This window comes from Papaver somniferum, chromosome 9, assembly GCF_003573695.1.
Source record: "Papaver somniferum cultivar HN1 chromosome 9, ASM357369v1, whole genome shotgun sequence".
NCBI lineage: Eukaryota > Viridiplantae > Streptophyta > Magnoliopsida > Ranunculales > Papaveraceae > Papaver > Papaver somniferum.
In genome coordinates this window covers 199,145,677-199,158,297 of record NC_039366.1, presented here as the reverse complement: position 1 = coordinate 199,158,297, position 12,621 = coordinate 199,145,677, and the positions used below count along the sequence as shown (strand labels likewise).

General features: G+C 36.5%; 1 long non-coding RNA gene across 1 annotated transcript; it reads left to right on the top strand.

The window, feature by feature from the left end:
- Positions 1–1,878: 1,878 nt before the first annotated feature.
- LOC113309090 lies at positions 1,879–5,880 on the top strand. The gene is made up of 3 exons (XR_003340315.1): positions 1,879–4,500; positions 4,594–5,034; positions 5,153–5,880. It is a non-coding gene; the product is annotated as an uncharacterized LOC113309090 (long non-coding RNA).
- Positions 5,881–12,621: the final 6,741 nt, after the last annotated feature.

The window sequence follows — 12,621 nt, the reverse complement described above, 5'->3', positions numbered from 1 at the left end:
GATTTTCGTTGCCTTTGTTGTCCGATGGAATAGAGTTGATTCTTTTTTTCCCCCTCCGGAGCATTCTCAAACTAGTTTTGTGCTTTTATATCACTTGAACTTAGTATAATGTAGTGGAAGATGTTGGGCTTGGTCTCCAACTTAACCCAGAGTAAAAGTAGAATCATTTTTTTGGGGACTACTCTAAATTGGTGGGGGACTACTATTTGATAGGGGTGTCCTAAAAGGTTAGGGAATACTAATTTGTCCTTATCCTAATTAAGGTTATAATTAACGGTCCGCGAGTTATAATCCCAGAGGTGTCACCATCCTTCCACAAAAAATCCATCAAAACAAAAGTAACACAAAAACCCGATGAAAACAAAATTAATACAAAACCCCCAAATTTGAATGTTGGTTTCATCATAAAAAATTTTAAAAATTTGGGGTTTTTGTATCAAATTTTAAAAATTTGGGATTTTTATATCATTTTGTTTACGATGGAGTTTTAATGGATCCCAACATTTGAGTGGGGTTTTTGTACCACAAGTTTGGTCACCTTGGGTTTTTATGACTAGTTTTGTATAATTAATCCTAATAGCTCACTAATTTAACCACTATCCACTAATCTAACTCATTAAATTAAAACCTAAAAACAAAATCGATTTTTCAAAAACTCTTTTTCTTCTTTTCTTTTCCTCTTCTTCGTATACATCGACGGTAATCGTCGATTCGAAAAATTTTCATCGTCGATTAATCCATCTTTATAAACAATGCGTACCAAGCAAACTCCAAGATTTTCAGGATCGGATCCGGGATTTGCAAATATAGCAAATCTCCTAAAAGAATTGGCAATTGATAAACAACTTGAAACAAAGTTGAGAGGCAAAATCAATCATCCAACAACAACCAAGAAGTCTGATTCAAGTGATATGCAAATGCGCGGGTAATTTCCTTCATACTCATTCCTTTTAATTCGTTTTTGTTGAAGAAATCGATTAGAAATCATCAAAATCCATTGAAAACTGTAGTTACAATAGACATTTCGGCTAGGAGAATTTTGAAAACCCTAGTTTTTTCATAACCGAACTTTCAATATGAAGAACAGTTCGGCAATGTCGCAAACTTTCCATTTTTAGGTAACCGAACTGTTTAATTCGGTAAGCTCGAAATAAATCCTGTGTAACCGAACTTCTTCTTTAGTATGGGAAATTTGAGTTCGATGTAGTCGATAAATTATATAGGTAACCGAACTTTGGTATAGCATAGTTCGGTTAGATCGCAAAATAAAACCCTAGATATTCCTAACCGAACTGGTTCTTTAGAATGGGAAATTTGAGTTCGGTTAGTCGATAAATTATATAGGTAACCGAACGTTGTTATAGCATAGTTCGGTAATAACGCAATTGCTAATAGGTAACCGAACTATGGTCTGTTAACACCAAATATGTAGTTCGGTTATTTCACAACTCATGTAAGCTTGCCGAATTTTAATTTGTTTACAACTTGTGTTTGATTTAGTCCCATGTTATTGATTTATTTGATAAGAAAATATTATGTTTAGCTAATATTGTGGTTTTCATTCATTAAGAAGAAAGGAAAGAGATCTAATCCCCATCTGGATGAAGATTTGAGAACTCCCACCCTTTGTGGTATAATATATTTGGATTTCTGAAACCGTGGTACTAAAAATGCTAGTAATGTAATCCAAGATGTTAATAAAGAGGTGATGGAGAATGTAATTGATCATGCTATTCAAGAAGAGCAAGGAAATGAAGCCACTAGAAAGGAAGATGTTGAAGAACAAAGAGTACAAGTTGAAGATGTAGAAGCAGAGCAGTTGGAAGAAGAAGGACAAGAGGAAGATGAAGTAATTATGCTGCGGGGACGTCCTGTCTTTTGACATTTATAATAGCACATGTTATCATCTTTTGACAATAGAAATTTGGGGTTGTCTACTATCAACTATTCATGCTTGCGCCTGTTTTGCTTTGTTCAAATGATAGTGTAGTGCATCATGTTTCAATTGAATGGGTATTACAGCTAGCTTTTGTAGCATGGTTGATTGTGTGTCTGGTTGCATTCCATGTCTCTGTGGTTCATACTTGATGCCTTGTTCTTATATGGATATATAGATTTCACATTATGCTATTTTGAATTACTGCTCATGGTTGGGAGATCTGTGTAATATGTTGGAATGTGTAACTAGTTGCAATATAATGCAAGTATTCCAGTCACGTTACTCTTCACTAGTGATAGTGTTGTATATGTTGGAATGTGTATCGAGTTATGATATAGCGCAAGTGTGTCATTCACATTATTTTTGTATATGTTGCATTTTAGTAAGTTGGCTTTTGTGTATCAGTTTTGATATTTTGGCTGAAGTCATTTGTTTGCGATGCACTAGGCAGACTGACACTAATTTCATATTAATAAGGTTTATACAGTAATAAATGCTTTTGGACTTTAAGGGTGTTGTCAGTTGGTACATGGTTATCATAAGAGTAAAAGTTGGGGAATAGAAGAGGTAAATTTTGTTAGACTACTACAATTTGTTAATGACTATGTTTTGTTGGTATGTAGTTAGCTAAACCATTTGAAGAACAGTGACAACTTTAGAATTTGTTAGAAGTTGTAGATATGATAGTAACTTGGAATCAGCAGGGAAGTTCACCTTTAAGGAAACATCATTCACAATTTGGTAGATATTGTTAGGAACTTATATGCTGTATTAGCTCATAGAAATTTGAGATGGCAGAGTGGAAACATGTACGCAGAACCTTATAGAAGGTTAGAAACACAAAGTGAGGGAACGTGCATGATTCTCACAAGTCTGTATGTTGGTTCTGTACCTGTCTTTGATCTACCGTGCAGACAGTTAGAAACCGGCTTGCCTAGGGGTGTATCGATTTGGTGTACCAAATTGATGGACCAGCCATTCCACCCTTGGATTTGTAGGGGCTGGGGTTTTAAAGGTATGTGTGAGATTACCTTTATTCAATCCATTGATGGAGAGGGTTGGTCCACCTTTAGTTTTTCGGTTAGAAACACTAAAGTCAGATGGGTATTGATTGTTTGGGGTTGTTCTGGAAGGTTTATACAGTTAAATCGTTTTTGTTCTTGAAGGGTGTTGTTTGTTGGTACATGGTTATGGTCAGGGTATAAGTTGGAAACCAGTAGGTAAATCTGTTAGGCCACCATAAATTTAATGTCTAGTTTTGTTTGATATGTAGTTATCCTCTAAACCATTAGAGGAACAGCGACAACTTTAGAAATTGGTAAGAGGTTCGGGATATGTTAGTAACTTGGAATCAGCAAGGGAGTATCATTCATATTTATATTTATATTTTAGTAGATTCAGGAAATTAGATGATGAGTTTGTTCGTAGAAAATTGACATGACAGTGGAAACATCTTTGCAGAACCGGACAGTTAGAAACACAGGAATGTAACATGCATGATTATCATAAGTCTGTATGTTGGTTCTATACCTGTCTTTGATATATTGTGTTTTCTTGAGGTAGAGGGGTATTGATTGTTTGGAGTTTTTCTGGAAGGTTTAGTCCCCTGGTTCATCAGAACTGGTTGAAATGCTTTCATGTTTCATGCTTTGCACCTACACTTTTCTGCTTATGCCACAGGAAGAAATACTTCACTACTGCTCCCTCAAATAGGTTATGACATTTATATTTTGTTAGTCCAGACTCCAGAGAGAGTTTGTTCTTTAGCAATGGATGCATTTTCTTTTCTAATATTACACTGCAGCGCCTGAGTGTTTACTTCGTGCTTATTTCTTCTTTGTCATTTTATTATTATCTTTAGCTGACATGAATTGTAAGAAAACAGCTGCTTGAAGCTTTGATTTGAATGTCACATAGTTGACCTTATTCTATTTTGGTTCTGAATTTGGAGTTCCTGCTGAATCACATTGATTGTTCACTTATTTGCAACTGTTCACTGTGGTTGGAACTCCGAACTGTTATGTCCATGGGAACCTGTAATCTGTGGAGTTCCTGTTATTTGGCTGTTCATGATGTGCTTCCATTTTTAATGTATATCGAACTTTCTTGTTGTATTGCAGTCGTCCAGCCTGGTTTTCCCAAGATATTTCAGTTAAGAAGAGATTAGTGGAGATGTGTTTGGGTTCTCTTGATAAGAGTGCATTTCTGAGAAAAACACGACATTATTTTAAGGATACATGTATTGTTTATCCTTTAATAATGTCGCGTTTTTCTCAGAAATGCGAGTTACTCAATTTTGGGATCGAGTATGCAGACAAAGAAACAGATTGTTTTGCTAAACTTGGTTTGAACCGATTAATTACAATTTCATGGGAAGGCTCAGTTTCCTTGATGGATGATTTAGGAACAACCTTGAGCAATAAAGTAGGGCGATACAAAAGTTGGGTCAGCAATATAATCATCTTTTCGAGTATCACAGGCAATGAAGAAACATTTTGTGATCAACTTTTGGCTCTTGGATGGTGCGCCATCCAGTTGCTTTTTACCTCTTATTATTCCGGGTAATCTAATCATCTTCTTCTCCATTTTCTATTCTTTGATCAAGTGATTATGCTAAACTCACCTGAATATGTTCCATTTATTTATATGCTTAGGTTGGTGGCTTTTGATATTGAGATTGAAAGACTTGATAAGTTGAAAATTGATGCACCGTTAGTATCACAAAAGAATAGATGGAATAGAGATAAACCAAAAGAATAGATGGAATAGAGATAAACCTAAAGCTAATACGGTTCCTGTCATGCATGATGTCACACCTGCAAATGCACCTTCACCGATCGTACCTGATGCGCCTTCACCGACCGTACCTGATGCGCCTTCACCGACCGTACCGGATGCACCTTCACTGACTGTACCTGATGCACAGAGCTCAGCAGAAAGCTTCGATAACATCATTGTTAGCACAGAGCTCTAGGAGTTAAATGGCGACGGATCAGTGTCGTGGATTGAGCCATCCGACATGTCAGATGAAGTCGTCAGCAGGATCGACTGTGATGGAGCATTATATGGGAAGCTAATTAACGAATACATCTTTAGTATGTTAAGCCAAGTCATTGAGTTGATGTTCTTATTTCCTTCTTCTGTACGTATACATATATTGCTGTGTATTAATTGTGCTGTATTCTAATGTCTTCTTTGAATGTGAAAAATTAGGAAGGTAAAGGACGTGTCGCTGGCTGGATATAGTTGTGTTGCTGGCTGGATATAGTTGTGTTGCCCGAATACTTTAGTTGGCCCTGAAGTGAAATGATGTTTCTTTCAGACAAGCTGCTTGCCTATTAATCCTGCGATTGTATTGAAACAATTCGTCATGTTGTTAAAGGACTCGCAGTGAAAAGAGTTGTAGGTAAATGCTCCAGAAGATCAAGAAGGATGAAAGCAATTATTAAAAACATCATTTCACTTCAGGGCCAATTAAAGTATTCACGGATGTTCCACAGGTGCAAATGATATCGATTAATAGACAAGCTAACCAGATGGCTCATTTCACTACTAAGCCAAACGATGAGGTTTCTTTCAGACAAGCTGATTTTGACAAAGAGGGCGATCAGCTACCAGAGAAGCTGCAAATAGCCAAGGAATATCTTGTATATGATGCAAACAGAACCAAATACTTCCCAGGAGGAGGCTTATTTCCTGGAGGCTTAGCTTCTACCCAGATGGAGGCCTAGCTTCATGAATTGTTAATGCCTGTTTTATTCATGGAATGAGGTGAGGTGCTTGTACTTGAACAGTATTTGTATTTCAAACAGTAAGATATGGCTCTTTAATTCTGTGTAGGCCATAGGGAACCCTGAGACACACAGGTAGAAATTATTTCCAGGACTTTCTTTTGAGTATGCTCAGTAATATTTTGGTTTAATGCCCAGATTTGGTTTTCTCAGGCTTGTAGTTTCATTACTTACTAAAATCTTGAACGATAAGGGATTTTCGTTGCCTTTGTTGTCCGATGGAATAGAGTTGATTCTTTTTTTCCCCCTCCGGAGCATTCTCAAACTAGTTTTGTGCTTTTATATCACTTGAACTTAGTATAATGTAGTGGAAGATGTTGGGCTTGGTCTCCAACTTAACCCAGAGTAAAAGTAGAATCATTTTTTTGGGGACTACTCTAAATTGGTGGGGGACTACTATTTGATAGGGGTGTCCTAAAAGGTTAGGGAATACTAATTTGTCCTTATCCTAATTAAGGTTATAATTAACGGTCCGCGAGTTATAATCCCAGAGGTGTCACCATCCTTCCACAAAAAATCCATCAAAACAAAAGTAACACAAAAACCCGATGAAAACAAAATTAATACAAAACCCCCAAATTTGAATGTTGGTTTCATCATAAAAAATTTTAAAAATTTGGGGTTTTTGTATCAAATTTTAAAAATTTGGGATTTTTATATCATTTTGTTTACGATGGAGTTTTAATGGATCCCAACATTTGAGTGGGGTTTTTGTACCACAAGTTTGGTCACCTTGGGTTTTTATGACTAGTTTTGTATAATTAATCCTAATAGCTCACTAATTTAACCACTATCCACTAATCTAACTCATTAAATTAAAACCTAAAAACAAAATCGATTTTTCAAAAACTCTTTTTCTTCTTTTCTTTTCCTCTTCTTCGTATACATCGACGGTAATCGTCGATTCGAAAAATTTTCATCGTCGATTAATCCATCTTTATAAACAATGCGTACCAAGCAAACTCCAAGATTTTCAGGATCGGATCCGGGATTTGCAAATATAGCAAATCTCCTAAAAGAATTGGCAATTGATAAACAACTTGAAACAAAGTTGAGAGGCAAAATCAATCATCCAACAACAACCAAGAAGTCTGATTCAAGTGATATGCAAATGCGCGGGTAATTTCCTTCATACTCATTCCTTTTAATTCGTTTTTTGTTGAAGAAATCGATTAGAAATCATCAAAATCCATTGAAAACTGTAGTTACAATAGACATTTCGGCTAGGAGAATTTTGAAAACCCTAGTTTTTTCATAACCGAACTTTCAATATGAAGAACAGTTCGGCAATGTCGCAAACTTTATCCATTTTTAGGTAACCGAACTGTTTAATTCGGTAAGCTCGAAATAAAATCCTGTGTAACCGAACTTCTTCTTTAGTATGGGAAATTTGAGTTCGATGTAGTCGATAAATTATATAGGTAACCGAACTTTGGTATAGCATAGTTCGGTTAGATCGCAAAATAAAACCCTAGATATTCCTAACCGAACTGGTTCTTTAGAATGGGAAATTTGAGTTCGGTTTAGTCGATAAATTATATAGGTAACCGAACGTTGTTATAGCATAGTTCGGTAATAACGCAATTGCTAATAGGTAACCGAACTATGGTCTGTTAACACCAAATATGTAGTTCGGTTATTTCACAACTCATGTAAGCTTGCCGAATTTTAATTTGTTTACAACTTGTGTTTGATTTAGTCCCATGTTATTGATTTATTTGATAAGAAAATATTATGTTTAGCTAATATTGTGGTTTTCATTCATTAAGAAGAAAGGAAAGAGATCTAATCCCCATCTGGATGAAGATTTGAGAACTCCCACCCTTTGTGGTATAATATATTTGGATTTCTGAAACCGTGGTACTAAAAATGCTAGTAATGTAATCCAAGATGTTAATAAAGAGGTGATGGAGAATGTAATTGATCATGCTATTCAAGAAGAGCAAGGAAATGAAGCCACTAGAAAGGAAGATGTTGAAGAACAAAGAGTACAAGTTGAAGATGTAGAAGCAGAGCAGTTGGAAGAAGAAGGACAAGAGGAAGATGAAGAGGAAGAAGGGGATGCAGATAAGGGAGAGGAGGGAAAGGAGCGAGATGAGGAAGAGAAAGAAGATGAAGAAGAGGAGGAAGAGGAAGAAGATGAGGAAGAGATACAAGATCTACAACTTTTTCCCGTTGAAGAGAAAAGGAAGTCGGTCCTAGATATTCACACATTCCCCCTGATGATTTGTGTTTGTCACCAGTGAGCCCAACTTATGGTACTCCAATTGATGGAGTGACAACATTGTTTGGCTACAAACACTCATGGGATGCGAAGATCTATGCGACAAAGGTATTCTTAAGTTCATTCTTAACTAGTAAAACAAGTTTAAGATGTTGTGGACATATGTTTCGTTAAGTATTAATAGTGTGATGTTGTTTTTGTAGGATCATAATTATGCAATTCTTCTTATTCGTCGTCAAAAGGCTTCCAAATGGGATCTTTCGGATGAGTGTCAATAGTTTCAGGACAAGGTTAAAGAATGCGTGTTATGGAGAGCCCTTGAGTTGGCACATAAGGACTTTGACAATGTTGTCGTTTCTGCATTTCTAGAAAGGCATTACCCGGAGAGATATACCATGCATCTTCCATTTGGAGAGATGACAATTACTCCTGATGATTGCATGAGAATCACCGGCCTACCAGTGGAAGGTAAATGTCTTCGAGAAGGCTACAACCAATCGATGAGTTATGAAGCTCTTGAGGCATTGAATCTAAAGTGTCTAGGATGGGATCCAAGAAAGGCCCAATGTGAGTTTAGACGTTCCGTGAAGGAACCTGAACGTGGAGATGAATATAATCCAAAGGAAGAAAATGGAGCTTCGAAAAAGATGGTAAAGAAATTCAAGCTGGTAAGGTTGAAGGAAGCATTTGCGGATACAGCTAAGAAGGTAAAGAGCGGACGGTTGGTGATGGAAGAGGAGAATCTTAAGCACCATGTCACTGCTTATTGGTTATATCAGATAGGAACTGCTATTTTCCACGACACTTCTGAAAATAGGGTGGATGCACATTATCTACAGATTTTGGAGAATCTCGATGAGATTAACAACTACTCATGGGCCACCGGGGTGCATGCATTTGTGTTAGGAGAGATGGCTAAAGTGTCGAGGATTAAGACAACTCAAATTGGAGGTTACTTAACTCTTATTCAGGCGACCTTCTACATTGTTACTTAACTCTTATTCGCTAAGATTTTCTCTTTCCAATTCAATTTCATCTATGTGTTTAATATTTTTGTTTTTTCGCATAGCTTTGGATCTACGACCACTTCCCTTCACTGAAATTGGATATGGAAAAGAATCCTTATCCCTATGGCCAACCTACAGCAGGAAAATGGGTGTTTTTGGATGCACAAAAGAAGTCTAAAGAAGAGCAGTTGGCTTCGTTGAGGGAGAAATTGGATAATTTGACGGTGAACGATGTGGTGTTTCACCCATACACGGTACCCGATGATGAAGATGTACCTGAAGACGGAATGCAAGGTTACTCAGTCGTCTCGGGTTACTATGGACCAATTTGGTATCCTAACGGCTACGCAATCTATAATCCAAGGAGAGTACTAAGACAACTTTCTTGTGTCCAAATGGATCCAGACGTGGAGAAAGAAAATTTCGAGTTGCAGGTTCGAGGAACAAAAAACACCGAGAACTATTTTATCCCAAAATACCAACCGACTCATATGGTAGAACATTGGAATGATTTAAAGAAATACTACATATCCAGAGCTGATTTTGTACCTTGTGGTGAAGATGTAAATGAATGTGAAGAAGATTACATGGAGTGGTATCAATAGATTAGTCATACTTTTGTGATTAATAAAGAACAACAATCTCGTACTGATAAGGCGAAGGCAAAGGACAGGGAGGCTAAGAGAGCTCAGAAGGAGATGCCTATTTGTGGAGAAAAAGCCGTTCGGTTATGGGATAATGTGGTAAGAAAATTTCTTTGCTTTATACTTTAATTTGTTACAAAGTATAAAAAATATATTTACTTGTGGTTAAAATTTGAATAACGTGAAGAAGGGTAAGAAATTTTTGAAGACATGGATGACTAGAATCCGTAGTAGAGAGTCGATGTCAACAGAGGAACAAACCGTGTTCCATGGCTAGTGGGAGGAACTTATATCTCAAACAATGGTGGAGGAGAGTCGGTCTAAGCAATTGAAGAGGGGTCGACAACAAGGAGAAGGTTCAAGCCGCGCCGCTCGTGGAGGAGATGGATCCGGTGGAGGAGTTCAATCCCCAACTGATGAGGGAGTTCAACACAACACTCGTGGTAAAAGAGTTCGTCGTAGTGGTCGTGAATCCATTCTTAGTTTCAAATAACATCTTAGTTATGGATTTTGTGTGTTTTTAACAATTAGTTAGGGAGTTTGGTATGTATAACACTTTTATATTTATTTAAATTGGGTTTGTGTTTCAATTTTATATTTGGTTCATAATTAGCGTGCAACATTATCTTGAATGAAAAGGCTAAAGGGAAGAGTTCGGCTAGCCAGAAATTCAAAGCATAAAACCGAATATCTAGTTCGGAAACCTGCAATCGATTACCAGGAAACCGAAACCCGGTTCGACGAGCTGGAACTTTTGACCAGGTCACCGAACGATAAGTTCGGCAACCTGTGAAATTTGACCAGGTCATCGAAATATTTGTTCGGCAACCTGTCAAATTTGACCAGGTCACCGAACTAGTAGTTTGGTGACCTCAAAATATCTCAGGTTTCCAAACTACTCTCTGTACATACAATGGAAGGTTCAGGAGATTAGTTCGGTTACCTGGAAATTTTAGGAGGTCACCGAACACTTACTTCAGTTAGCTCGCAAAGTATAGATACCTTGCCAAACTACTCTATGTAGACTCAAATTTTGCTTTGTCCACAAGTTGAACGACTCATTCTCTTCATTCAGAAGTCACAAAAATGCACTGTTAAGTTTGATTTAGATTGGTTTGTGTATTACTTATATGTTTAGTTTAGGTTTGTTAAGTTCGGAAACCTCGTAAAATTACCCTGGTAGCCTAACTTCTCGCTGTGAAATCAAAAAAAAATCTCAAAATTAACTCAATAAATAATACCATACTTCAGAAAACGTAATGTATGATTCATGAGCATACTTAGATCATTACATGTCTAATTTAATCCTACTAGATAACAATAGGACCTTCTCGTACTTTTTATTTTCTTTCCTTTATAAACATAACCCTTCCTCAAAAGTATTTTTCTCGGGATCACCTCTTCTCTCACAAACCATTTCAAACCATGTTTTGATTTCATTCATATTCAAAACTAATCCGTACATGTCTTTTTGTGCATGTTGTCTAGCCTAACTCTTTTCCTCTACCGGGTTTTTGAATACCAAATCATTCATGTAGTGATGGGATGTGTCATCGTACAAAATATCAACTGGGGAGGGTTGATTTTCCATTGGTATTGGATCACATGCAGCCTACAAGAAATAGCATAACGTCAATGACAACCACAAAAAAGAAACAAAGAGTAGTTCGACAATGTAACAATTTTATCGATCATGCCGAACAGGAGGTTCAGTTATCTTTTCTCTAGAAATATTTTGCGAACTTGCCAAACTAAGCTTGACTAAATTTCTCCTTATAAGTTTGGCACACAGGTTAGAACACACGACTAAACCGAACTCCTATTTTCGGTTACCTAAGCTTATATACGATCTAGCCGAACTATTATTTGTATGCTTTGTAACAAATAGTTCGGCAACGTTTTCTGGAAATACATAACCGAACTCTAAAAAACCTCCATTAAAAGGGTGTTCGGTTATCTGCGTCTTCTGAATAAAGTAACCGAACTGTACGTACAGAACAGTTCAGTTACATCGCAAGGCAAGTTAGGTAACCGAACCACTTTGACCTAGCCGAAATTTCTTCCTGAAATTTTTGATTTTGCCAATTTTTTGCACAATTCAAGCTAAATTAACTAAATTTGAGCCATACCTAAGTACCCATAACTTCATCTTCTGGTTGTGGTTGATCAAATCCATCACTTGGTTCGTCACATTGACTTTGGGGAAGAATGCATTCATCATCTAAAAAATAACTCATATCCGGATCTTTATGAAGATTGAAAAATACATTAGGAGATGTAGGAGGTTTTGATTCAGATGAGGAGCTATCATCACATGAATCAATCAAATCATATTTAGAAAACTCAAAATAAGATTTTTTGGGTTCACCCCTTCATCTTTTCTTCTTCTTCTTCTTTCTCTCAATAATTCTGATTCTAACAAACCTATCATATTATTTACTCACTAATCACTAACTAATTATTACACTAACACTAAGAAATCATTACACTAACACTAATTTGAGTTTCAAGGGCTTTTTTGGTATTAACAAAAAATTAGGATAAGGGGTGACCCAAATTTATTTCCACTATCCACCCATAGTAGTCCCCCCACAAAAGGAAGTAGTCCCCAAAAAATGATTCTAATTTTATTAAAAGGAAATTTTATTGGGCCGGAAGAACTTAACGAAGGAGATCCATATCCAGATCCATTTGTAAAGCAACAAAAGAAACTCTCTTCAAAATGGGGAAATTAGGGGGAGACCCAAAAAAAATAATATTATCATTGTCAAGTCCACAATTAATTTTGGGTACCGTTACACCCATAATTATTTTTTTGACACCCATAATTATATGAAATTATTAAGAATCAATACATAACTCATTATGCATACTATTTTTTCAGGCATAACACATTATGCAGCCTAATTTTTCAGGGGTATAATTGGAAGCGCAACTTGGACATAACATAAAATCCGCACCTTGGAATTTTAAAAATTTTATATCGTTGGAAATCTTTTTAAGAGAGCTACACAAT